The 27,244-nt window shown below is 36.7% G+C and overlaps 1 protein-coding gene across 7 annotated transcripts in view; it reads right to left on the reverse strand.

Annotated features, from left to right (window-relative positions):
- The window catches only part of DLGAP1 (DLG associated protein 1), an 822,007-nt gene that overhangs the window by 669,842 nt on the left and 124,921 nt on the right, over positions 1–27,244 (reverse strand). For 6 of the 7 annotated variants that reach the window (XM_072949181.1, XM_072949175.1, XM_072949174.1 and 3 more), the window contains exon 2: positions 19,313–19,452. The gene's annotated coding sequence lies outside the window, so the exon portion shown is untranslated. Of the gene's footprint in view, positions 1–19,312; positions 19,453–21,234; positions 21,286–27,244 lie in introns of all 7 variants that reach the window. The other variant, XM_072949179.1, reaches the window with a different exon arrangement.

Genomic DNA, 27,244 nt, shown 5'->3' on the forward strand with positions numbered 1-27,244 from the left:
GAGGACTGTCGGAATCTTACCAGATTCAGAAGTCATTTTTACTCACAAGGTGGCAAAATAGAGAAGGATATTCTATACCCATATAGTGTGGAAATTTTAAGAGGTGATGGATATGAATGAGTCCTCTAGGCAGTGGACCACTGTGAAAGGAGACCAAAGCATCTCATAATTTTTGTGCCAAAGGGAGGTTTGAGGAATCCAGATACTATTTGTCAATATGTTTAAATATATATGCTGTTTTTTCGCAAAAGGCAAGGATTAATGCACTCATCCACTCATCTCCATTTGATAATACCCAAAGATCAGATGAGGAACAATTATTTCCACACTAATATGTAATACAAACTCTTTCAGTAAATTAAGATTTGAAAGTGGGAAAGAGAAAGTTCAAGCAAAAAGTTCTTTCATATTCACCCAAAAGAAAAATAATATTGAAGAGGCAACAATGTATAGTTTTTTATTATAGAAAAGTAGAATGAAAACAAACTCCCGAATTTAAATCCCCTTAGAGAATGTGACTGTGAGAAGTATTTATTGACTATCAATGACACTACAACTATTATCCTACATAAAGTTCAAAACAACTCTACGATTTCTGGCTTACATACTTTTATTCTTTTAACAGATTAGGAACCTTCAGCCCTGAGGGAACGAAGGCATGTACAGAGAGCTGCAAGGCTAATAAAGAGCAACCTAGCTGGGTGATTAGAGACAGAAAGCATCAATTATTTATGCCTGTTGTCCATGTGACATTGGTTATAGGTACTCAGAAGCACAAGGGAATTTGTCCAGCTCTCCTGGATTTAACCCTGTTCTACACTAAATAAATGCTAGAAGGTTCTGCAATGGAAGTAAATATGGAGCCCAATGGAAGCTCCAAAGGAACAGTCATTTCCCTCTCCGCGAAGGAAGATGAGAGCAAAAATTTATAGGATAAACAAGTTCCAGTGATCAGATGTTCACTCTGAAGGCCTGAGCAGGGTGGCGCAGGGCAGAGAGGGCAGAGGAGAGGAGGCCCAGCAGTAAGACGCAGCCATGCGTGCAGCCCAGTACGGCCGAGTGCACACGGAGGGCGGACACGGCAGGTGGCGTGGGAAGGTGAAGCGCCGCGTCTAGAGAGAGAAGGAGGAAGGCATGAAAGGCTCTACGGCCTTTGCTAAGACTTTCAGGTGAAACGTTCTTCACCACTGAGAAACATGCAAAAAGTTAAGTGTGCTTAAAATTTCATTCTAAAAGCTCGCACTTTGTAGAAGAGACAACGTAACACAGAGCCACATGGGAGGCACGAAGAACAGTTGGGAAGGTATTCAGTGAACCAGACGAGACACCAAGACGGCCTGGGGCAGCAGCTTGGGCTGCTTTTTCGTGTTTCACACACTGTCACATATAAATCTGTAGAGTTATTCTGAAAAAGCAATTTAGCAATATGTAGCTAGAGGAACAAAGTTGCTCCTGCTGATGAAAACAATGTGCATTATTTTTAAGAGAAGAGTAATTAACATATTCCATAGATCAGAACCTATTTATATTAGAACAGAATGATGGGCAAAGAAAAAAATCGTAGAATAACTTCAAGTAACCATTAAATATATGCAAAGAAATGTCCATAACAACAAATTTAAGAAATAAATGTAAAGTATTAGGTCTACCATTAAAAATAGGAGAGGAAGAAAGTCCCTAGTTGGCAAGGCAAAGTGACATCTCTAAATGTTTTTGGTGAGATTGTAAGTTGATCCAAATACCTTGGAAATAAATTGGGATAATAACTACAAAAGGAAGATAATTTTTTCACATTCTTTACTTCAGTAATTCAAATTCTAAGAATTTACTGGAATTAACTAACAACGCAGCCTGGTATAGTTGCATGGTAGTGTTGGATTGGTAGGGCTTAAATCTAACTACTGCATATATGACCGTAGGCAGGTTCCTTAACCTTTCTGTTTCTCCTGGATTTAACAGACTCTTCTACACTAAATAATTGCCAGAAGGTTCTGCGGTGAAAGTAAATATGGAGCCCAACAGAAGCACCAAAGGAAGAGTCATTTCTCTCTCCACAAAGAGAGATGGGAGCAAAAGTTCTTCAGCTGCAAAATGTGGATCATGAAAGAATTGGTGCTAAAGTGTTGTTCTGAGTCCGAAATGAGTGAAGATTGTTAAGCATAGAAAATATCTACATAGTAAGAATTAAATGAGTGTGTGTTTGTTAACTAAATGTTTGTTTACATAAATACAGATTTATGTAAAAGCATGCTCATCACAGCATCATTATAGGGTAAGAAACAACCTCAACAGCCAATAGTAAAGGAATGAATAAAGTGCATTAAGTTTAGTATTCATAACTGTAAATCAGATAAAAAAGTTCCACAGTTAGAAGCACCAGAACAGGCAGCCCAACAGTGAGCCGTACGACAGACAGACGATAGATGGAACAGAATTTCATTCCTTTTTAAGGCTGATTACTATTTCATTCTACGTATATGTCACATTTTGCTTATCCATTCACCCATCAATGGACACCTGGGTTGTATGCACCTTTTGACTGTTGTGCATAATGCTGCTATAAATGTGCATGTACAAGTATTTGCTATGCTTTCACTCCTTTGGGATAAATATATCCAGCTGCGGAACTGCTGGATCATATGGTAGTTCTAAGTGTAATTTTTTGTGGAAGTGGCATTCTGTTTTCCATAAGGGCTACACCATTTTACATTTGCACAGGTGTTCCAATTTCTCCACTCCTTGCCACCATGTTGTCTTCTTCTTTTCTTTCTTTTTTATAATAGCTATCTTCATGGGCGTGAAGTGATAGCTCATTGTAGTTTTGATTTGCATTTCCCTAATAGTGACCAAAGCTGAGCATTCTTTCATGAGCCTATTGGCCATTCGTATGTCTTCTTTGGAAAATGTCTGTTCAGATCCTTTGCCCATTTTCTGTTGGGTTGTTTACCATTTTGGTGGTGGTGTTTTTGTTGAGTTGTAAGAGTTCTTTATATATTCTGGATATTAATATCTAATTAGATATATAATTTCCAAATATTTTATCCTTCCCATGGCTTGCCTTTTCACTCCATGGATGGTGTCTTTAGATGCACAAAATTGTTTAATTTTGATAGTCTGATTTATTTATTTTTTCTTTTAGCCTATGCTTTTGGTGTCATCTCCAAGAAATGACTACATATCCAATGTCATGAAGCTTTTGCCCTATGTTCTCTTCTAAGAGTTGAATTGCTTTTTAATTGGCTTGTTTTTAGAGATTTTTTTCTTTGACCTGTTGATCCAAAGAATAAAAATCCTCAATATGGTTTCTAATCTGTACCATAACATTTGAGTTTCTTGGTGATGTCAAAAAGGATATTCATTCAGCTCAATAGTAATTTCAAAAACAACAATTATATTCATTTGCAAAAGAGTTATATATAAGGTGGCCAAAAGATCCCAAAGAAAACAAACAACCTGATGCACTGGGCTATATAGTTTATGGTACTTCTCACATTATGGGTATGTGTTGTTCACACGTTGCAAGTGGAACACACTGTATGAACTGTATCAAGTCACTGTGGGTTGAGTAGTTGTGAGAAATGAGTTCCATCTGCTCAAGCAGAAAATCTGGGAAGTCATTTATCACTTTTATTCTGTATTCAGTGGATGTGGACCCAATGGAACTAAATTATAGAGATGATATTATACAAACACTTAAATGCTAATGCATCAGGCTACTTAACAAGCTGCTAAAGGACAGACTATCTGCGTTTTGGATCCAAGAACAAAGAGAAAATGTAAAAGGCCAGTGAAGTTTTTGGTTCTTTATAGCTTTATTTCAAAAAGGTAAAGCAATTCACATTCTGGTTTTGAAGGTCCTAGTTTCATCCATAGCGGCAATGATGGAAAAAGGATAAAGAACTTAGGGGCCCGAAGTCACTGTTTAGATCAAGAATACTTTGCTGGCTGTAACGGCTATAATGGATATAGTCTGCCTTTATTAAAACTATATTGGTGCTAGAGTGCCAAGACAATTCAAATTGTGTTGAAATTTAGTTCTTTTCAACACATGATGCCTGAGCAACTGGAATATCCACAGGTGAAAGAATGAAAGTGAACCTACACCCAACATTATGAACAAAACCGACTGTGAATGAACCAGTTCAGAAGCAGCCAGCTGTTGTTCTCAGAAACAACACCAAAGCCACACTGACAAAAAAAAAAGTAAGTTGGACTTCAACAAAATTAAAACCTTTTGTGCTTCAAAGGACGCCATCAAGAAAGTGAAAATACAAAACACAAAATGAGGGAAAATATTTGCAAACCATACACCTGAGAAGTAATCTGCATTCAGAACATGTAAAGAACTATTACATAATAAAAAGGCAACAAACTCCATTTAAAAAATGGGCAAAGGCTCTGAATAGACATTTCTTCAAAAAGATATGCAAATTTCCAATAAGCATGTGAAAAGATGTTCAATGTAATTAAATGCAAATCCACTGGAATACTGATCCACATCTACGACGATGGCTAGACTCAACAATCAAATACAGTCAAAGGTTAGTAAGGATGTGGAGAAGCTAGAAACCTCACATGTCACTGGTGAAAATGTAAAATGGTGCAGTTGCTATGGAAAAGAGTTCAGTGGTTCCTCCAATGAATTAAAACACAGAGTTATCCTATGAAAAATCAACTCCACCTTTAGGCACATACCCAAGAAAAATAAAACATATGTCCACACACAAGTATGCATGTGAATGTTCATAGCAGCATTTTCTGTAGCAGCCAAAAAATGGAAATAATGTGGTGTAGCCTTACAATGGAATACTATTCAGCCAATAAAAGGAATGAATTACTGATGCATGCTCAAACATGGGTGAACTCTGAAAACATTATGCTGAGTGAATGCCAGTCACAAAAGACCACATATTGTTTGATTACATTTACAGGAGATGCCCAGAATGGCCAAATCAATATAGAGAGAAGGTATATTTATGATTGCCTAGGGCTAGGGTCAGGAGGAAGTGAAGGTTATGGAGAGTGACTTTTGGGTTTAAGGTGATGAAAAGATTCTAAAATTAAATTGTGTTTATGGATGCACAACTGTAAATATATCAGAACAACAAATTATACACCTTAACTAAGTGAACTGTATGGTATAGGAATTAAGTCTCACTAAAGTTGTTAAAATTATATTGGTGTTCAAAATTTTACTTGGGAATCCTGAAACTGGGGGTAGAGAGGAGGAAAGTAGGCTGTAAAGTCTGCAACTGAGGGAAAATTCATCCCATCTGAATGGTTTTATTACTATGTTGAGTTTGACAATTAACTGACGTGTGGCTCCTCTTCAAGGCTTCCATAATATTCATTTACGCCTAGCTAACTGTTATAACCTAAGCACTAGAGATACAAACATGAAAAAGAAAACGCAGACTACCTGCAGTAAGTATGACAGAAATAGGGAATCAGCGCATTGGGAGCACAGTGTAGAGGACCTGACTTGGTCCACGTGTGCATACTTGGGAGTTGGGCATAAAGATGAATGCGGTCATAGGAACTTCCTGGATGCGTGGATGGAGTTTGTGAAGTGGTCAGCAGAGGATGCACACCACAGAACACAGACGATGCAGGAGACCGAAGAGTCAAGGATGAAATTTTCTTCCTTTAATTCTTATGGGCTTCATGGACTGCTGCTGTTAGATTGATCATTTGTAAGGAAAACAGTATCGTTAACGATGAACAGTGATTTTTTCTAACCATGTTCACAAAGCCCACATTTGGCCAGAAAACTGGAGGTTTTTACCTTCTTTACCTACACAGAAAAACTTTGTCCCCCATTGAAATATCACAACATATAGCTCTTTTCTCGATCCGTAAGTTGTATGAAAAGAAATCTGAGTTGGATTTCTTCCTTCTTACTTACTAACTACATGTTTTGTGTGATCCTTGGCTTCCTATAAATTGCATGAAAATGACAACAGTTACTCAATGTGGTTCTGTGAAGATGAAAGGAGAAAACAGCAGAAAAAGTGCTTTGCACCTAGGAGAACTTCAATACATGGTAGCCAGTATGGCTCTAGTATCCAGAACAAGTAAAATACTAGTTCTAGTTAGTATTTTATAATTACATTTTCTTACATTGAACAGATGAAAATAAGTTTTAATTTTCCCAAGAGTATTTTAATCTTTTTTTTTAACATTTTTTATTGAGTTATAGTCATTTTACAATGTTGTGTCAAGTTCCAGTGCAGAGCACAATTTTTCAGTTATACATGAACATACATATATTCATTGTCGCATTTTTTTCTGTGAGCTACCACAAGATCTTGTATATATTTCCCTGTGCTATATACAGTATAATCTTGTTTACCTATTCTGCATATGCCTGTCAGTATCTACAAATTTTGAAATCCCAGTCTGTTCCTTTCCACCCCAAGAGTATTTTAATCTTAAAGCTTTTTCAGCTTAGTGAATGGTACCTAGATCATTCAATAAATCTACTGTTCGCTGACAAATGTAATCAAGGTGAAGAGACAGAAAATCGGTTCTCTGTTACAATAAAAATGCCAGATCCCAGAGCACACGGACAAAGGCTAAGGAAATGGAAGCCAAACTGGCAAGGGAATCAGGCCATGTATGAATAAGAGAAGACAAGGCAAAAGCTGCTGATATAACAGGCAGCCAATCTAGTAGAGTAAAGGTAGAGGGCAGGCTGGACTCTGAGGTCAAGCTCAGTGGCACACAGTCGTCAGGCACCAGTTAGAAGCCAGGAAATTAGCAGGGACTGAAACAAATTGGCTAGTACTTGCTTCCTAAGATGGAACGAGTACATCTCTTTTAGGTCTGGTTTGCAGCGCAAAAGGTGGAATACTCTCACTGCGCTTCCACACTGCTTAGACTGACTGATTTGTATAGCCAGGACTGCCATTGTTCAAATGAGATTAAACATATCTGTGTATCTACATACACACATTCATATGTACATACACACATATACACATGTGACATTTTTGCCACATGCATTGTAAATTTCTTCCATAGTTCAATAGCCTAAGTGCTCTTTCCTTCCATGTGTGGCTGCTTTTACTAAGACCACGCCTACGTGTTCCTCTCTGTACCATCAGCGGATAGAAAGTTGCCAGATTCTTTTCATAGTTCTTGCTTTGATGGTTTCTGAAATATCTCCACTAAAAAGTAGAGAACAGCTAAGTGTCAGTTCCCACACTTGACTTTCATTAAGCTTTCAACGGCTTTTCAAAAAGTTACTCCATGCAGGCAGGTAAAATGCTGTAAAAAAAAAATCTAGATATGATGGTTAACAAATGGGAAAGCGTGGGGGAGGGATCAATTGGAAGTTTGGGATTAACAGATACACATTACTATATACAAAATTGATAAACAACAGGGACATACTGTATAGCACAGGGAGCTATATTTAATTTCTTGTGCTAACATAATGGAAAAGAATATGAAAAGAAATTATATGCATGTATATGAATAACTGAATTCCTTTGCTGTACACCTGAAACTAACATAGTAAATCAACTACACTTCAATTTTTTAAAAAATCTAGATATGCAGACAGAAGGCACCATTATTACCACTAGTACACGTTCCTGCCTGTCCAAAGCATGGTCTTCCCACACAGATTCTCCTCTGTCCAGCAGCTTTCTTTCCAAAATAAACAGAATGGTCATTCAACATCCCTCTACTGAATAGAATTATGTCCTCACAGTGTGATTTTTTCAGACCTACTTTTAAATTTGCTTCTGAAAAGAAAATCCATCAATTAAATTATTATTATTGTAATTAATAAGCATTTAGTATACCATTTTCAAAAAGAACAGACCATAGATAGGTCCTCTGGGTAAAGATTTCACTGAACTTAATGCCAAGGATTGTAACTCACTCACTGTTGCTGACTGGTGAATTCAGAGTAAGAATTCTAAGACTGGTTATGAGACATCAGGGAAAAATATTATGTGAAAAGAAATAGACGTTTTGGGTGCACTCATTTAAAGTCTACTTTTCTTCTCTGCACAGAGTAATTTTTTACTATGATTCTAACTTTTTTGGAACATGTTTATTAATGGTTATTTTTGGGGAAAAAAGTAGTTTATATCAGTCTGTTTATGATCATATGCAGTACAGTCTTACATATCTCTGACTCTTACCACATTAATGAATTGTTTTAGTCTCATTGCCAAAACAAGTCAGAGCCATGGCAATTTTTTAAAATGGAACTAAAGCTTGTATTTTCCCAGTGAGACTTGCTATGCAAACTTCCAGGATTATGGGTCTTGCTTTGCTATTTCTCAGGTGTACTCTACTTGTAATGATCATTTTTCAAAACATGTAACAGGATTACATTTCAATAAATATCATCTGAGTGCTTGCTGAACAGTGATACCTTAGAGATAAGGAAGAAACATCCGTCTTCAAGAAGTATGCATTCTTTGTGGAGAGAGAATGCAGATTTCAAACTTTATTCATTACCAGTGGCTATCATGAAAAATAATTCTCTGCTATTTAGTAACAGAAAAATATCTTCACAAAAAAAAAACTAGAGGATAAAGCTTACTGGACCTTAAACTATGTGGTTTCAGACACAATGTAGCCAAATCTAACTCCTCTTCTTGTCAGCTGGTATTTGTTACTTTTAACCCTCTCCTGACTGCTGATACAAAAAGTCTATTGGATACAAATGTTTATTTTCTTTAGAGCCTAGATACTCCTTCCAAGGGCAACCTACTAGAGTACCTATTCTTCAGCTTATTTGTGTGATGAATTTTCCAAGTACTTTCAGTTTATCTAATTGATCAAGAACTACTCTGTGAGGTACGATTCTCCCCACTTAACAGATGAGGAAACTGAGCCAAAGCTACACAGTGACTTGCCCAAGACCTCACAGCCAATCTGTAATGGACACAAGATCACAGGGCACAGCAATGTCTCCTCCCTCTGCCCCGACCAACTGCACACTCTGTGGTCTTAACTGCCTCATTTCACTTCTTGAAAACTCCGCATTTAATATAAGCTGCTAAAATTTAAAATAATCAAGTGTCTCACATATTCTGTTTGTCATTTGCATTTTTGGCCGTTTGGATAGGAAAAATACCTCTTTTCACTAAAGTGAATGGGACTGGCTATATAAAGAAGATTCCATACAGCTGGAAGGGAGGGTCTGAGACGGAGAGAAAGGATTGTTAACAATTTCCTACTCATTTTTATGCCAAAGTTATTCTGTTGATCTTCATTAATCATCAAGTTTGAATTCTTATGTGAAAGTCTGAACAAAAATTCCTCCACAATGAAAAAACTGTGCAAGCAACTGTAGAGTAAGAAAAGATAATTTTTTCTCTTCAAATAAAAATAGCTAATATAATGTTTATAATTTTTGAACCCAAATATACTGATTTTCCCCCACAGGAATATTTGTATATTTCAATTTGTGTGTGTGTGTGTGTGTGTGTGTGTAAGTACATACATATCTGTTATTTCAAAAATATATATCAAATAAAACAGACTTTCTTGTCACGAATGCCTCATTCCTATATTTGTCATGACATTCCTTTGAGAAAAGTAAGTACTAATGTAAAGTACAACCTTTACATAATTTGAGCTAACACTTTGAAGGGTAAGCCACTTAAAATTCAATATAATCCCAAGTGCTTTGGCAAAATTTTTAAAATATCACATTCCTGTGATCGATGCAACTTCCCAGCACTTTCACAAATTATTACAGATTTACTAACAGATACTATACGTAAAATACTGAAAAGTGCCACCAGACTATATGAAATGTATACTTTTTATTTAAAAAGATGTTATAAGCTGCATTTGTTGATTTTTCCCCATGTGTCAAGAAATAGGTCTTTTATTTAAGTCCCTCGTCAAAGAAGGAGCCACAAAGTTCTTTAATCCTTAATGTTGAAAAGAACCCAACAGGTAAAAACTTCCGGAATGATGAAATGAGTACCTGAGTGACTCCATGCTTCTGATAAAAGCAAAATCACAGCAAAGGTGTCAATACCATCACTGTAGAAGGCTAAGAACAGTCACAGGCACAGAGCAAACTGCAAGATGCTTATTCACAAAAAGTGACTAAACCCAGTGGGAACAGTTGGGTCCACGGCGGCTAATTTACAGCGGTGGCTACTTCCATGTCCCCTCCCTAAGCTCACGGAGCAATAGCCATGGAAAGCTGGCAGCCTCACATCCAACAAAGGAGACTGATCTGTTTAGAATGTTGTTGAAAGTCATATCTCCAGAGCACAGTCAGTATTTTGGCCAGGCTTGTAGCTCCCTAGAAAAATCCCTGATCCCAGAGTACTGGTCATTATTTAATGTGACTCAGAGCTCAGCTCCACAGGGAAAACCTTCGCCCCAAGCCATTATCAGAGCCAACAGCAACACACCGGAATGTCAGTATCACAGCTGCCTGAGTCTACTTTCAGTTGGGGCAAACAAGAGACTGGCCCAAAATTTAAAAGGAAAATTTAGGAACCAGTCGATCATATTGCACTTTAAAAATCTCTGCCATGTTCATGGATATCTAGAAGACTGTACATATGCAAAGAGTTCTTGGTATACCCTGAAAGAGCTGGGAAGAGTGGGCCCCAGTTACTCACTTACGGCTGGTCCCGGCTTGCCCTCTGCAAGCAGGAAGTGGAATACAAGGCTGATTTGTGAAATGCCTGAAATGTGAGGTATCCTTTCACACACAAATCTCCTTGGCACAACACTGGATCAAGATATTGAAGGAAATGTTCTAACTGATCATTGGTGGACCATGAAAAAATGATGATCTAGGGAGGAACCCTAGGAATCCAGGCTTAAAAGTGAAAAAAAAGAAAAAACAATAAAAAGAAGCAAGCAAAGAAATCAGCAGCCGCACCCCAGAGGGAACACATCATCTAAGAGCAACAAGAACAAATACGGGGGGCAGGCTATGATTCCAAAGTTGCTTCAATATATTTTCCAATATTTTTTATTTTCAACAAGAAATTATAAGAACTGCAAAGATATAGGAAAGTATGGTCCATCCATGGCGGGGGAGTGGGTGGGATAAAAAGTCAATGAAATATGCCTCTGAGGCAGGTCCAGATGTTGGACTTGGTAGACTAAGTCTATTATTTGAATAATTGTGAGAATATTCCAATTTTATGAAAACCATCATCTACACATCCAAGTGTCTAAACAAATTCCAAGTAGGATAAACTCAGAAAGATCCACCTAGGTAACTCATAATCAAACTGTTAAACGTCAAAGGCAAAACGAAGCAGAGAAAAGCGACTTATCACATACCACAGGCACAGTATGTCAGACTGAAAAGAAAGGACCTACATGGTAACCTGTGCCACACAACAAAGGAAAACACTGGTAAAAGTGATTACATATGCAATATAATATAATATAATATACAGCATAACATTTTTAGATTCTTTTCTTTTTCCAACTGATTAAAGACACTTATATAAAACTATAATTATAAAAATGAGTTGATGTCTTTTACATCATTTGCATGACAATAACAGCACAAAAGAGAGGGAGAACTGTTAGAGCAGAGCTTCTACTTACTACAGAACTCCGTTAACAGTAACTTCAAGTAGATTTCCTTTACTAAGATATACATTGTAATCTCCTGAGCAGCCACTAAGAAAATGACTCAAATCATAGTAAAAAGAAGAGTTTAAAATTTTAAATGGTACACCAGAAAGTATGTATTTAAAGCAAAAAATTAGTAATGGAGGAACAGAGGAACAAAAAAAGACATAGAACACAAAATTTCAGATGATGTAAATCCTACCATAGCAGTAACTGCATTAAATGTCAAAGGATTAAACACTCCAACTGTAAGTCAAAGGCTGTCATACTAAACAAAAAGAAAAAATCTATTACTGTCTGCGAGAGACATACTTTAGACTCTAAGACAAAAAAAAATTCAAGTAAAAGGCGTAACATAAAGAGAACTGGGATAGTGATACTAATAGCAAGCAAAATAGACTTTAAAATTTAAAAAAAAAGTTACCGTAAACAAAGAAGGATATTTCATAATGAAAGAAGAGTGAACTCATTCAGCTCTTCCGCATGAGAACAAAGCAAACATGCCTACTCTTTCCATTCCTCTAATATTCTATAGGAGAATTTAGTCAATGTAATCAGGCAAGAAAGAGATACAGATTGGAAAGGAAAATGTAACACTGTTGTGATTCTCAGATAGTACAATTTTGTATACAGAAAATCATAGAAAGAATCTACTCAAAACTACTGGAACTAAAACTCAAAGTCAGTATGGTGGCAAGATACAAGACCAGCACAAAGAAATCAAACTTATTTTTCGCATACTAGCAACGAAAATCTGAATATGAGATAAAGAAAAAGATTTCATTAACAATAGTATCAAGAAGAATAAAATACTCAGCAATGACTTTAACAAAAGACGTATCATATTTGGACATGTAAACTTATGAAACATTGATGAAAGAAATTTTTAAAAATTCAACTAGGGACATTCCATGTTCATACTGTGAAGATGATCATACTGAAGATAAAAATTCCCCCAAATTTGTCTACAGACTCGATTCAATTCCTAGAAAAGTTTCAGTATTTTGCATTTTTTGCAAAATGATTCACAAATTGATATGAAATTGCAAAAGATCAAGAATAATCAAAACTATTTTGGAAAAGAACAAAAGTTGGAGAAATTTCACCTCCCAAATCAAAATTTACTTCAAACTACTATTACTTGGACAGTTCTATTGCATACATACAAATGTGAATGTCAGTGGAACAAACCTAAGGGTCAATAAATAAATTCTTATATTTATAATTATTTGATCTTTCACAAAGGTGCTAATTCATTCAATTTGTCGGGGACTGGACAGCCCTTTCAACAAATGATGGTTGGACAACTGAACATCCATGTGCAAGATGATGAATTTAGGCTATTATCACACACCAAACACAAAAATTAACTCAAAGTGGATTATGATTTAAACATAAGAACTAAAAATTAAGAATTTTAGAAAATAATATAGGAGAAAAACATGAGACCATGGGTTAGGCAAAATTTTTTATATGACACTTAAAGCATGGTCTATAAGACAAGAAACTGATAAACTGGACCTCATAATAATAAAAACTTCCACCATTTAAAAGACGCCATTAAGGAAATGAAAAGACAAATAAAAGACTCAGAAGAAATATCTGTAAAACATGTATCTTATACAGGACTGTGTCCAAAGTATACAAAGTTTTATGCCTTAATAAATAACAGCTCAACTTAAAAAATAGGCAAAATATTTGAATCAACATTTCACCCAAGAATATACATGAATGGTTAATAAACTTTTGAAAAGATGCTCAACAGAAATAGTCATTAGGGAAATTCAAATTAAAACCACTAGAATGACTATTCAAAAAAAAAAAAAAGGCAGACAGTAATACAGGGTAATGAGGATGTGAAGAAATAGGAACCTTGATACAATAGTGGTGGGACTGTAAAATCATTCAGCCACTTTGGAAATTGTTTAGAAGTTTCTTTAAAAGTTAAATATAAATTCAGTCTAAGAACCAGCAATTCCACACTTGGATATCTACCCAAGAGTAATGAAAACACATATCCATACAAAGCCTTTTATACTTTCTTACTTTTACAATATTCTTAGCAGCATTATTCATAACAGCCCAAAAGTAGAAATAACCTAAATTTCCATCAACTACTGAATAGACAAAATATGGTATGCCCATATAATGGAATATTATTCAGCAATAAAAAGGAAAAGAAAACTATTGATACATGCAATGACATGAATGGACCTCAAAATATACACTGCTAAGTGAAAAAGTATTATCTTTGAAATGGGTAAACTATGTGATATATAAAATATACTCAATAAAAGTCTTTAAAAAGTGATTCAGCAGGAGACATGCTCTATCTTCCTTACTCCTATGAAGCTAACAGGAAGTCTGCCTTGGCCCTGAGCAGAGTAGCAGGGTGAATACAACCTCAAGAACTGTAACCTTAAGAAGGTTCACAAATGGATATTAGCCAACTCTGTGCTTGTAATAAATAATTCTTAAGCAATAAATCAATTTCAAAATTGTTTCTAATACTTTCCCATATTTATCTGAAGAGATTAAAAGTGTGACAATATCCTGGATGATTACAACTCTGGACACAGCTTATTTTTCTCTATTGCTGAAAGCTTAAAAGTGAAGTGAACTTAAATTCAGTTCCAGTTTCCTAGAAGCTCACAAATTACAACAGGCAATGTTCACAAATAACATATGTATTTTTTAACTATTTCCCAAGCAAATTCTCGTAGTTTAAGTCACAGAGTTGTCATCCCCTTTCAACATGGTCTGCGGGAAAGAGCTCCCAACTGAGGCAAAACAATGACCCTGTAAGACTCTCCTCCTTATTGGGTATTCTTTCATCTCTAAGAACTAACTTCACACAGGAGCAGCATTTTATTTACCCAACTGACAATTACATGTGATAAAATACGGAAAAGATCACCATCCCTAAGTTGCTGTGAAGGAATAAAATAGCAAAAATCCAGTAAACTCTTTTTTTGTGGAATTTAATAGGGAAGAAGAACAGTAGGAAGGGAGGGAGTTTAGGGGGAAACAGGGGGTGAAGGAAGAGCCAAGTTCACGGAGAGCATCTGAACATAACTTAAAAACCATGTTCTTCAAGGTTCATTGAAATACAAACAGGAAATATCTATTAGACTGAGACTGCTTGCAGTTAGTACCTGAATCTGATCCATCTTTTTATTTCCTGGACTGCCTAGTATAGTATTTTACATGCTGTAGTGCTCAATCTTAAGTTTTCCAGAAAACAAAGCTTGTGTTTTACTTGGGAAGTACAAGTTTAAGGCCTGAGCTCTATCTTAAGTCTTTATTTCTAAAAATTTGAAGATGAATGGGTTTCCAACACATGCAACCGGGTCCCAGCTGCACTGCTCACCACCAGTCTTCTGATCTAACTTTCAATTCCACAACCCTGCAAAGCCCACAAACCTAATTGCTCCCACACAATTCCAATAATAATGTTCCATTGTTTAAATTGTCCTTCTATCTCCCAAGTTTCTGCACGGTTTTATGGTTTTTGCCTCTTCTCTTGACCCATTTACTTCCTACACAATTGGCCTCGGTGCCTCAGTTTCTGAACACTGCACCTGCTACCTCACTCAATTCACCTAACAAATTCAACAAGGTTTTTTTTCCCCCACAGTTAAAGCAAAAGAGGAGTTATGATCAGCACTGAGAGATTTAGTTTGTGTGTAGGAAAAAAAGATAATGTTTTTGCCAATACCGTTGCTATGCAACCACTGTAATATGACAACGAGCACTAAAATGAAACGTAAATGTAAGTGGAGGATGGTTTTAAAAGAATGTGGTTGAAGACTGGTAATCAAAGCCAGCACTGTTGGAACTTCCTAAAAAGAATGAGCTGGAGAGGAAGTCAAGGGCTTCATAAGAGTTTATAGAGTTTGTATTTTTACAAAGGAAGCCCAAGTACAGACCCATGGGGTTGTTCCTTAAATTCTATAATTATCTCAGGCCGTGCATCTAGAATGCACAACTAATTATGATTAAAGCACTAATGGGCCACCTACACCAGTTATGATGCAAAAGAGACACATCACCATTAAGACTGCTTCAACATTTAAACTGTAGCTGAAATAGAAGCCACATTTTTATAATGGAGACAACATGATCACAAAGATGACTGGAAACATGAATGCTACAGTTCCTCTATGAAACAGCATAAAACCCAATCATTCGAATATTTGAGGAACATTTAAGAAAAATAATGTATTATTTTAATAAATGTTCCAAAATCTAATAATGGAATCAAGCATTACAGAAAATAAGGTATTTCTTGGGATATTTTCTGCGTATGAGACAAAGCATTCTCTATGACTCTTGCAATTTTTTCCCCTTTTTTGTAGGGTGCCAAAATGTAGCCATAAAATTCACATCTAAATGAAGACCTTCTGCTTCTTTCTCTAGGAAGATGACAGTAATTACGGGTCTGTATTAGTCAAGGTTTCCTAAAGAAACAGAACCAGTAGGATGTACATCTCTAGAGAGAAAATCCATTGTTACAAGGAATTGACTCATGACGTCATAGAGGCTGGCAAGTCCCGAGATCCCCAGGATGAGTCAGCAAGCTAACTGGATGGTCAAGTTCCAGTCTGGAAGCTGGCACCCTAAACACCCAAAAAGGGCCGATGTTTCAGCTCAAGTCCAAAGGCTGAAAAGGACCAATCCTCCACCCAAGCAGTCAGGCAGGGGATGGCCCCTCCTATTCAGACTTTCTGTTCTACACAGACCTTCAACTGATTGGCTGAGGCAATTCACAGGAGGAAGAGTAATCTGCTTTACTCAGTCTACTGCTTCAAATATTAGTTTCATCCAAAGATACCCCCAGAAACACCCAGAATAGCATTTGGCCAAATATCTGGGCACCCTATGGCCCAGTCAATTTGACACATAAAATTAATCATCTCAGGGGCCTTGTCTGAAATGTTCCCTCTGTATTTCAAGGGTCCCACAATCTGACCTCAGTTTAATTTACTTACTGTTTCACATGAAATGTTGGTGCACATGAGGCTTCTTGCTTTTGGTTATCTGGTTCTGATCAACTCTCTCTATGAACATGCTCACACTACCATGCCTCTGATAAAAGTAGCCCCTGTACTAAGAATGCCTTCCCTCTCTTTGTCTATCCACATCTCATTTAAGTTCAGCATCCTGGCTCCACTGTCATCTCCAGGAAGCTTTCTTGGACCCTTTCAGCTTTCACATGACTCTCCTCCCTCTGAACTCGTATCCAGTAAAAACTGCAAAGGAGGGAGGGAGTCCCTAGCGTGATAGGCTGAACACAAGGAGAGAACATTTTCTGCCGACTCTCTGGAATACAGGATGGTGCTCGATCCATAAGATCTACCTATTACAAGCTTGCAGACTGACTGGCTGGCTTCTCCATTAATCTTTACCAAAGCTAACCTTGAACCCACTTTGGGAGTATCTCTTAAAAAAAAAAAACCCACAATATTTTCTATTTAAGCTCACCATCTTAATATACACAGTTCTTCTGCCAGGGTTCCGTAGGTATTTTGTGAGAACTGTTCCACATGTAGATGCATTTTTAATGTATTTGTAGGCGAGAGTGAGCTCTGCGTCCTTCTGTTCTGCCATTTTGAAGGCTCTCTCAAATATACAGAGTTGAGTCATTTTGAAAACTTCCCTCACTTTCACTTCACACGTTGCAACCTGAACTATCACGGCAGTTATAATCCTTTATAACTCTTTACAGAAGTTCCAATGACACCTTTGGATGAAATTTTATTGATTACAACAGGTCAAAATGTACTTCAATTCACTAAAAAGTACAGTCACCGTGTTTATTGGTTCTTGGACAGAAACCTGGAGTGCCAGTGACACCGAAACATATTCTTAAGAAAAAAACCACAAAATTATCGTTTTAAATAAACGAGCCAAACTAAATACAAATAGGATTTCAATTTTCCATGCAATATGATCTGAAGATTTGATTGTAAGCTTTATAAGACTGAAAATTGGCCAAATATGCCAGATTATGCAAAAGTTCTCTAATTATATGGGGATAAATGATTTCTATTTGTTTAATATATGGTTATGTATCATTAAAATTAAAAAATTTCCTCACACCACATAAAAAAATAAACTCAGAATGGACCAAAAACCTAAATGTAACACCTGAAACCATAGAACTCTTAGAAAAGAACATGGGAGAAACATTTTCTGACATAAATCGTACAAACGTTTTTCTTAGGTGTCTCCCAAGGCAAAAGAAATAAAAGCAAAAGTAAACAAATGGGACCTAAACAAACTTAGATGCTTTTGCATAGCAAAGGAAATCATCAACAAAACAAAGAAACAACCTACTGAATGGGAGAAAATATTTGCAAATGATATGAGAGATAGGGGTTAATAGCCAAAATACACAAACATCTCATACGACTCAATATCAAAAATACAAATGACCTGATTTAAAAATGGGCAGACCTGAAGAGACATTTTTCAAAAAAAAAGACACACAAACGGCTAACAGGCACATGAAAAAATGTTCAACATCGCTCATCATTAGAGAAATGCAAATCAAAACCACACCGAGGTATCACCTCACCCCTGCCAGAATGGCCCTCATCAAAAAGTCTACAAACAACAAATGTTGGCAAAGATGTGGAGAGAAGGGAACCCTTGTAAACCTCTGGCAGAAAATAAATTGGTGCAGCCACCATGGAAAAAGAGTATGGAGATTCTTCAAAAAAGCTAAAAACACAACTACAATAATATCCAGCAATTCCACTCCTGGGTATGTATTAGAAAAAAACAAAAACTAATTCAAAAAGATAAACCCACTTCAATGTTCAATGCAGCGTTGTTTACAACTTAAAAACTTCTAAAGCTAGTAAGTTGTCATATATAATGTGGCTATCACTAGATTTCTCCCATATCAACAACCAAAAATCAGATAAAACAAAAGAAACATTTTTTTTCAGTCACAGAAACAAACATAAAACTACATTAACCATCTAGAATTAGCAAAAATAAAATGCAATTCCCATGAAAAAAGCTGCAGAACTTAATTGGAAGACGCAAAAGGAGATAGAATATATCCAGATACACGTGGGGGCTTTTTTAGCCCAAAGCATTAAACAGCATTGAAAAGTCAATATTCCCCTAATTAATATAATGCTTTAATTCAATCAGGATAGTATTTTTCTCAACTTGACAAAATTTTAGTATTTCTTTGGAAGAGTATGTATAACAATGGTTTTTAAAATCTCAAACAGAAATGTTACGATAGTAAGTCACCCACAGAACATAAAGGATATAAAACTACCAAAAATAAATTAGTGCGGAATTGGTGCAAAATATGGCATCACTGTGAAATAGGATAAATTATCTGAAACAAAGCCTAACTCGGTAATAGAATGTACAGTAAAAACGGTCATTGCAAACAATGGGGCTAGAGTATTCAAAAAGAGTTGGGGGGGAATGGCTCTTGGAGAGAATTATCAAATCCAAGCCTCCTCTTATACTGTAGCCCAAAGAGTTAAGTGTAAAAAAGAAAACGTGGAAAAATCTATGTATTTAACTGATCTTTGGATGGGCAGTGTTTCTAAGTACACCAGAAATAAAAGAATACACAAAGAAGGTAATAACATTTGTCTAGGTAAAAGTTTTAGTTATGCTTGTCAGTTAACGTCTGTCTTCACCCAGCTCTCACTGACATCCAGGCTGATCTCCTGGCCTTGCCACTCACCTCACGTCCAGCTCTGTCCAGCCCTTCACGTTCTGTCCGACATTCTGACTCTGCATCTTCCTCCCGGAGCTCCAGGACGCCCAGAGGTCACGTTTCTCTCCTCCGCCTGCTTCCGTACTGATCCTCACCAAAGCAGGAACCTAGATGGGCGCGCCAGTTCATGGGTGAGTCCAGGTGTGCTCAGTCCTGCTTGACTAGCCATTGCTCTGACACTAACTTGATTCAGGTGTTACTGATTTGAACCCAACCCCCTCCAAGTGCACTGCGTCTTGTTGGACGATGCACTAGTCCCAAGGGGATATAAGCAGCCCATTCCCCTTTTTCTCTTGGCATTTGGTTTTTAAGTAGAAATATCAATCTCACAATTCTACGATTGCTTTCTATTCCTTCCAGAGACTTCCGGTTACAGCTCCTTTGGGGGAGGGGAAGTAATTAGGTTTGTTTCCTTATTTAATGGAGGTACTGAGGACTGAACCCAGGACCTCGTGCTAAGCATGCACTACCACTGAGCTGTGCCCTCCCCGCAGACCCACATCCTTTAATTCTCAATCACCAACAGCTCTTCCCCTAAGTTGGTCATTCCCGCAACAATTCAGTGGCCCCTTCTAAGTACTTTACATCCTTACCTCTCACCTCTGAGACAGTACCATCCATCCTACCTCCTGCACCTAAAGTCTGAAAGACTTCTGAATCACCTGACCCCCACTGGCGGCCAAAGCTCCAGGAAGCTTAGTTACAGCTGGGGGACTAGTGGAAAGACTCTGAAGTTGATGCAGGTTTGCCACTTACTTGATAACCATTTAAACTGAGGTGCAAGTAAATACTGCCTCCAGAGTCTAAACACACAAATGGCAGTTCTACAAATATAGACCAGATTAACGTGTGATCTTTTACCCATAACATAAATCTAGGGCTCCTTTTTCGTGCAGGGGCAGGAGTGTCCATCTCTATTTCTCTCTCTATTTGAACATCCTGAATCCATCCCTTCCTGCCTTTGCCATGTGCCATGTTGTTACTCTGCTACCTACCTGGGGCTGGGGGCCCTGTGTCTTTTCTTACACCAGTGGTAAGAAACACAGCCCAGCCCAGAGAAATCTCAAATAGCTCTCAACTCAAAAATTTCCCCCCAAGACTGCAGAGAATCACATGCCATGGTCTTAGCCCCTCAGAACATCTTCATGTGGGCATGTCTAGGTCAGTGGCGTGTGCTGGGGGTGAGCCCCTCGCTTCTTCCTCCTGCATGTTTCTATGTCTGTTTATACTGAAATGCATACACGAAAGCAGAATTGTCATGTTCACCTGTGTACTGCTGAGTCGTCCCTGACACACAGTAGATGTGCAGGAAATATTAATTGAAGGAATGAATGACAGAGACGCCATTTGCAAACGGCTTCTCTCTCTTCAATTGCAAACCTCTGAACTGGAGATTCTCCAGTAAGCAAGTCTAACAGGGGAAGAGTTAGCATTGGTCGTGAAAGAAACAGCATGGAAAGCATAGAGAGATGACTATAGAGAGAAACTATTCTGAGATCCAATTAGAATGTCTCTTAGAGGAGAAAAGTTGAAAGAAGGAATGTCTTGGTTTGATTCAATTAATTCTCAGGATGGTGAGGTCATCTATTTTTAACCTCCATTGTCCTAAGAATAAAATTTCTTCTCCTGCTCAGAAGATAGTCTTTTGGCCTCCACCAGCCTTTGCCCTGATTTGCTTTATTAATGTCTTCACATAACTTTCTTTGATTCTGTATAAATGGGGATATAGTCTAATGCACAGAGCCTTTTAGAAAAGCTTTCTTCCCAGGGTTACAGTAATTTTATAATGTGTTTTTCTTTTGTTTGAAAGCATAAATAGCATACTGAACTTTGTTTTGTTTGAGGTCATAGGTGTTATATTTTAACTTGTATTTTCATTATGTACTTACATTTTTCAATACATATTTTCCTATCCTTTGGCTTTTTTTCTGTGGTTGTGCCTGTAGAATTAGACCAAAGTACTTTAAAGTAAACACTTAAATTTATTAAATTGTTCCCCCTTTAATTTATTAAGCAAAAATTTGACTAGCTCTTGGGTAATTTATCTTCTTTTAAATAGAAACTGAAATTTAAATTTAAAATTTTAAAATCAGTCATAATGTAAAACCACCATGGTTCCTTGACAAACAGACCCTCCAAGAAATTCTTTAAGTAACGAAAAAATTATTAGCCAAAAATTTACAGAATGACTTTCATGAAAATTCATGTTGCAATCACTGTAATATTTTGGTCATATCTACTACAATATAATTTAATTATCTGATTTTATAAATTGATTTTGCCTCATGTTCAGTCCTGTGATATATTCACTTCTGATCTGTCAGCGCCCACCTGCATTTACGGCAAAAACCTCAAGAGTGAAGATAATGTAGGTCCTGTTCTCAAATAACTTCTCTATTTCTTCTCAAACTCCTAAAAAAAACTTCTTCAAAATAAAAACAAAAATTCTTACAGTAACTGAGGTAGATTTTCATTTTGTTTCAGGTAATATTATAACGTCAGTACATAACTATCAGAAGTTGATAATGACTTGGGAGTGTGGAAAGGTAAAATACATAAATATTCACAAGTCCCTTTCAATGAAATCTGATAACTTATAATATTTTCTTTTTTAAAATACTTTTTTTAATTATTTTATTTTCTTAGGCAGGTGGGGGGAGCAATTGGGTTTATTTATTTATTTTAATGGAGTTACTAGGGATTGAACCCAGGACCTTGTGCATGCTAAGCACACTCTATCACTCAGCTCTACCCTGACCCCAACCTTTAATATTTTCTAATAAGGCTGTCTGTGTTATTTTTGAACACGAGTAGTTTTTCTCTAGTCATTTTTCTTTCTAGAGGAAGGCGAATATCTGAAAAGAAGCTTTTACAAATACATTAGCTGAAAAAAAAATGAAAAAGAATATGAAAATATATGTCTGTATATGCATGGTTGGGACATTGTGCTGTGCACCAGAAATTGACACATTGTAACTGACTATACATCAATAAAAAAAAATACATTGGTTGGTTGTACTGTATACAGTGGTTCCTTGTAGCAGTATCCTGATGAACTTGTCAACTAAAAAAACACATGTTTTGAAAACCAGAAAAAAACTTGCAAAAACAAGAGTAGAATCTTCAAAACAGATGTCTAGGGGTGTTAAAGGTTCATTAGATACAGATGGCAGTTTGGAGACTGACTATCTTAACATAAAGCTTCAAATAACAGAAAAAAAGTGGTACACCTCATTGCTGTTGACTTCGATCTTTAGAGCTGAACTATAACTGACCACTGGAAAGTTCCATTCAGGTCTGAGGAGAGTTATTAAACTTGCTGCCCTTATGAATATGTTGCATTCAAGGTCTGCAGTCCATTTCAGGGGATAGTTGTATGATGTTTTAGAAAACTGAACTGTTTCATACTCCTCATGTAAGTAGCTTGAAAATAAGTTGAAGGGAAGGAGATGATATATTTGAATATTCTTACCCCGGTCATGCTTTGATAGCCTCTAGTATATTTCCTTTGTGAATTCTGTAATTTGTGGAAGCTACCTTTTAGAACACATTCCTAACTAAATAATTTCAATACTATAAAATTTGAATTGAGACAGTAAAAACAAAAGGGGCACGTTTGCCAAAAAACTACTAACTGTTGATTTTGTAGGTGGAAAATAGTGTGTAAAGCATCTATCTTCTAGTCTATTATCTTACCTATATTATTCTATAAGCCACGATATTATGCCTTTTAAACACAGGAAAACTAATTTAAGAAGGCTGGTCTTGAAATGTCTGTGAGTGACTCCAGGAACGTGTTAATCTCTCTGAACCTCAGTTGCCCCATTAATAAATGGGAGCGTATACTATCCCTACCTAATTTCTCAGGGTCACTAAAAAACTTAAATGAGTTCCACTGTATGTGATGTACACTGGGAGGATGTCAGCATCTCTGGAAGTGAGAAAGACGGGGCAGCAAACCCAGAACATAACAGCAGGGAGTTCAAGCTGAAGACCAGGAGGAAGTTAAATCCATAGACTTTTAGTGCTAATCTCAGTCTGCTGGAGAGAACAGGTAGAGGAAGGACATAAGGAGACCAAGGGCAGAGATTCAGTTGTACCATGGAGGTAAATATGGACCATGCACAAATTAAACCTTTGAGCTTTTATCTCTTCACAATGAAAATGTGGGTAATTTCTATGGTATATGGGGTTTTTTGTTTGTTTGATTTTCCTAAATATTTTGCAAGGGACGTGATTTCATTTTATACTGAGAAAAAAATCTTACTTTATGTAAAAAATATTAAGGAAGAGGCAATTCTTACATGATTGTTACAAGAATTAAATAAGATGCTATCATAAAGCACCACAGCTATGTGATTTTTATCAGAATGGTAAAGAAGCCTAGCAATAATCTTAGCCAAATGTCCTCATTTAAGAGATCAGTAACCTGAGGTCTAAAAGATGAAGTGATTTAGTCCAGTGCTTGTAATGGTACAACCTCCTGACTCTCTTCCTCATATTGCTTTCACCATACACACTCTTGGGAGCACTACAGACAGAGAACTCGGAGAATGAGATTTAAAAAAGGAAGTCTGTGAGCAACAAGGAAGGGAGAGAGTGGGTGGGCTTCAAAGGGCAGAGCCCTGCAATTCACTCCTCTTGAATCAACCAGGTAATGTGCACCTAGTAGCCAACAGAATAGGGAGTCTGGAGGAGGGAAAAAAAAAAGCCAACAGCAACCAAAACTGATAATTCGGGGTGGAAGAAAGGTTGGAAAGAAAAAAAAGGGGGAGGAGTAGAAAAAAGGAGAAGGAAGTGAGAAAAGACAAACATTAGATGCCAGTTTTTGGTCTATTTTGTTATCTAACAGACATTTGTACAGTAGAGAAGGAAGCAGAGACTTGGACATGGGAGCTGAATTTGAATCCTGACTCCACCCAGGATGAGATATATCACTTGAGAAACAAAGTCACTGTAAACCAGTGTCATTTTCTGTATTAATAAATTATTGGGGGAGGATATAGTTCAAGTGGTAGAGCGCATGCTTAGCATACAGGAGGTCCTGGGTTCAATCCCTAGTACCTCCAGTAAAAATAAATAATTAAATCTAATTACCTCCCCCAAAATTAAAAACAAAAATTATTTTTACTTCCATCAGATACATCCTGGACACCTATTACATACCAGGCATTCTAGTCATCATTTGATTATTCTTATGCACCCCACCCCCCAAATTCTCCAAAGCTACTCTACACATCACTCATTTACAGAAGAGGACCCTCAGAGTTGGGGTGGTGGCTGTCAGCAACACTGTGCCCTTACGTAACCTTAATGATGGCAAATGATCAGTTCCAGAAAATTCAGCACATAGGTTTGACGTGTGGACAGATAACTAGAAGCTTAAAACAGAACTAGAGCACTGGAAGTATTAACTTTGCCACATGGTAACCACCTTCAACTAGGTATGACAGAAAAACTGAAATTCACCAGTGAAAAACCTACTACAGACAGCTTGAGAAATCACTTCCAGCTAAGATCTAGACTTGAAAGGCATTCTAGTGTGGAGAAAATGGACAACTATATTGTATTTTAAAAAGGGAAATTGGCATGTTTTAAATCACAAATGTATGACAATGCAAATCCCAGTGTCACTGGGTACAGCAGAGACATCTTGACAGTTCAGAATAAAATGGACGATAATGCATCTGAAATTAAAATATCATTAATATGTATTTAATGCTTACTATCTTTAAAGAATTATGCTAAGTATTCTACCACCTATCATTTAGAAAATTCTTGAAAGGATTGATGCTACCATATATACTCATTATCCAGACGAGGAAACTGAGGCTTAAAGACATTATGCAACTTTCTTAAGATTATGCAGCTACTCAGTGTAGCTGTGGACCTGGGTCTCAAGCTTAGTTCTGCCTCCTGCCAAATTCTAGGTTTTGATTTCTACAATACACTGTATCTGATTAAACAGGTAAGTCTACCGGCGCTCTATGAGAAAATGATAGCAGGCAAAGCCTTCAAGAAAGAGAAATCAGATGTTTCTTCCTCTACAGCTGAAGAGATGGGGGAAAGGAAGGACAGGGGAAAGTGACGCCCTTAAAGCTCAACCCAGCCAGCCAGGGTTCAGGGGAGCCTGCTGTTCTTATACGAGCAAAGCATGTGGGAAACAGCAACTTGAGAAGACTCGGTTTTGCTGGAAGTTCAGAGAGAAAAAGAAAGCAAATAGCATGGGGAAGGAGTTCAGTGAATTTATAAGAGAACAGAATCTCTATTCGCAGAAGGAATTACACTCTATAACCAAAGGGACCAAAGGGAATGGGACAAGCAAAAGCCACTGGAGGAAGGAGGAAAGGAAGCCAGATTGTGCCATGAAAATATATCAACACACTGTGAGAGATACAGCATAAAACAGGAATCTTAACAGTGTAAATATGCAAGCATTTCTCTGAGTGAAGACGAGCCGACTAAATTTATTATTAAATAATATAAAAAACAATGTTGATAAAAGCACTGATTTGAACAGAGAAAAAAAATGTGACAATGAGTGTGTATATGTCCATGAATGACTGAAAAATTGTGCTGAACACTGGAATTTGACACAACATTGTAAAATGATTATAAATCAATAAAAAATGTTAAAAAAAAAAAGCACTGATTTGAACCTCCACACCAGTCAATGGGGGAAAATTTCCCCACAGAAGGATGTATTTTTATGTACCACTCCAAAATTTGGACATTTGAAAGACAAAAATTCTCAGAATGTCTGGCAGGGCATTGTAAATTGGAGAAAATAAATGTTAGTGATCTTGATTTAAAGAAATTAAACACTTAAGTAGAGGCTCCAAAATATTCTTATTTAAACTACAGCCTAATAATTCTTCAAAAAAAAAAAAGAAAGAAAGGGGAAAAAAAAAGAAAGAAAATGAGTCAAAATAAAATTTATTTATAAGAATTAATAAAAGTGTGAAATAAAATGTAATGAAACTGTTCAAAAGTGGAATTATTGTCTCAGAAGAAAGAAAATTTGGCAACAACAGAGTAAAGGTGAAGAAATTCTTGAAAAATTAAAAACTAAATGGGAAATGACGAAAGCTCTACTTGCTTTAAAGATGTCAGAAAATGCGAAGAAAATTACATAAAGGAGTAATGCCAATGACAATGAAAAATAAAATTAATGTTTCTATATCGTGTTTTTCAATGTAGAGAGTTTATGGAAAAAAAAAAAGATGTTTAGCTAAAGTTAGCTGAAAATCAATGAGCAAGGGTGTTAGTTCTGACTAGACATAGTACAGATAATGAGAGAAAAGACAACAAGAATTAGAGAACTGTGGGTCGTGGTGGTTTTAATAAATTAAAAAAGAAATATGGTTCAGCAAAAAAAAGAACAAAATAAGGTCATTTGCAGCAACATGGATGGACCTAGAGATCGTCATTCTAAGTGAAGTAAGCCAGAAAGAGAAAAAAAGGAAAATACTATATGGTATCACTCATAGGTGGAATCTTAAAAAAAGGGGAAAAAAGGACACTATGAACTCATCTACAAAATAGAAACAACTCGCAGACATAGTAAACAATCTTATGGTTACCAGGGAAAGGGGGTGGGAAGGGATAAATTTGGGAGTTTGTGATTTGCAAATGTTAGCCACTATATATAAAAATAGATTTAAAAAAACAAAACAAGATTTTTTCTGTATAGCACAGGGAACTATATTCAATATTTTATAATAATCTTTAATGAAAAAGAATATGAAAATGAATATAGTATGTATATGCATGACTAGGACATTGTGCTGTACACCAGACACTGACACATTGTGACTGACTGTACTTCAATTAAAAACAAACCAACCAACCAAGAAGCGGTGAACTGAAGAAAAAAGAAATTCTGGATGGAGGTAAAGT

Source organism: Vicugna pacos, chromosome 24 (assembly GCF_048564905.1).
Source record: "Vicugna pacos chromosome 24, VicPac4, whole genome shotgun sequence".
NCBI classification, from domain to species: Eukaryota; Metazoa; Chordata; class Mammalia; order Artiodactyla; family Camelidae; genus Vicugna; species Vicugna pacos.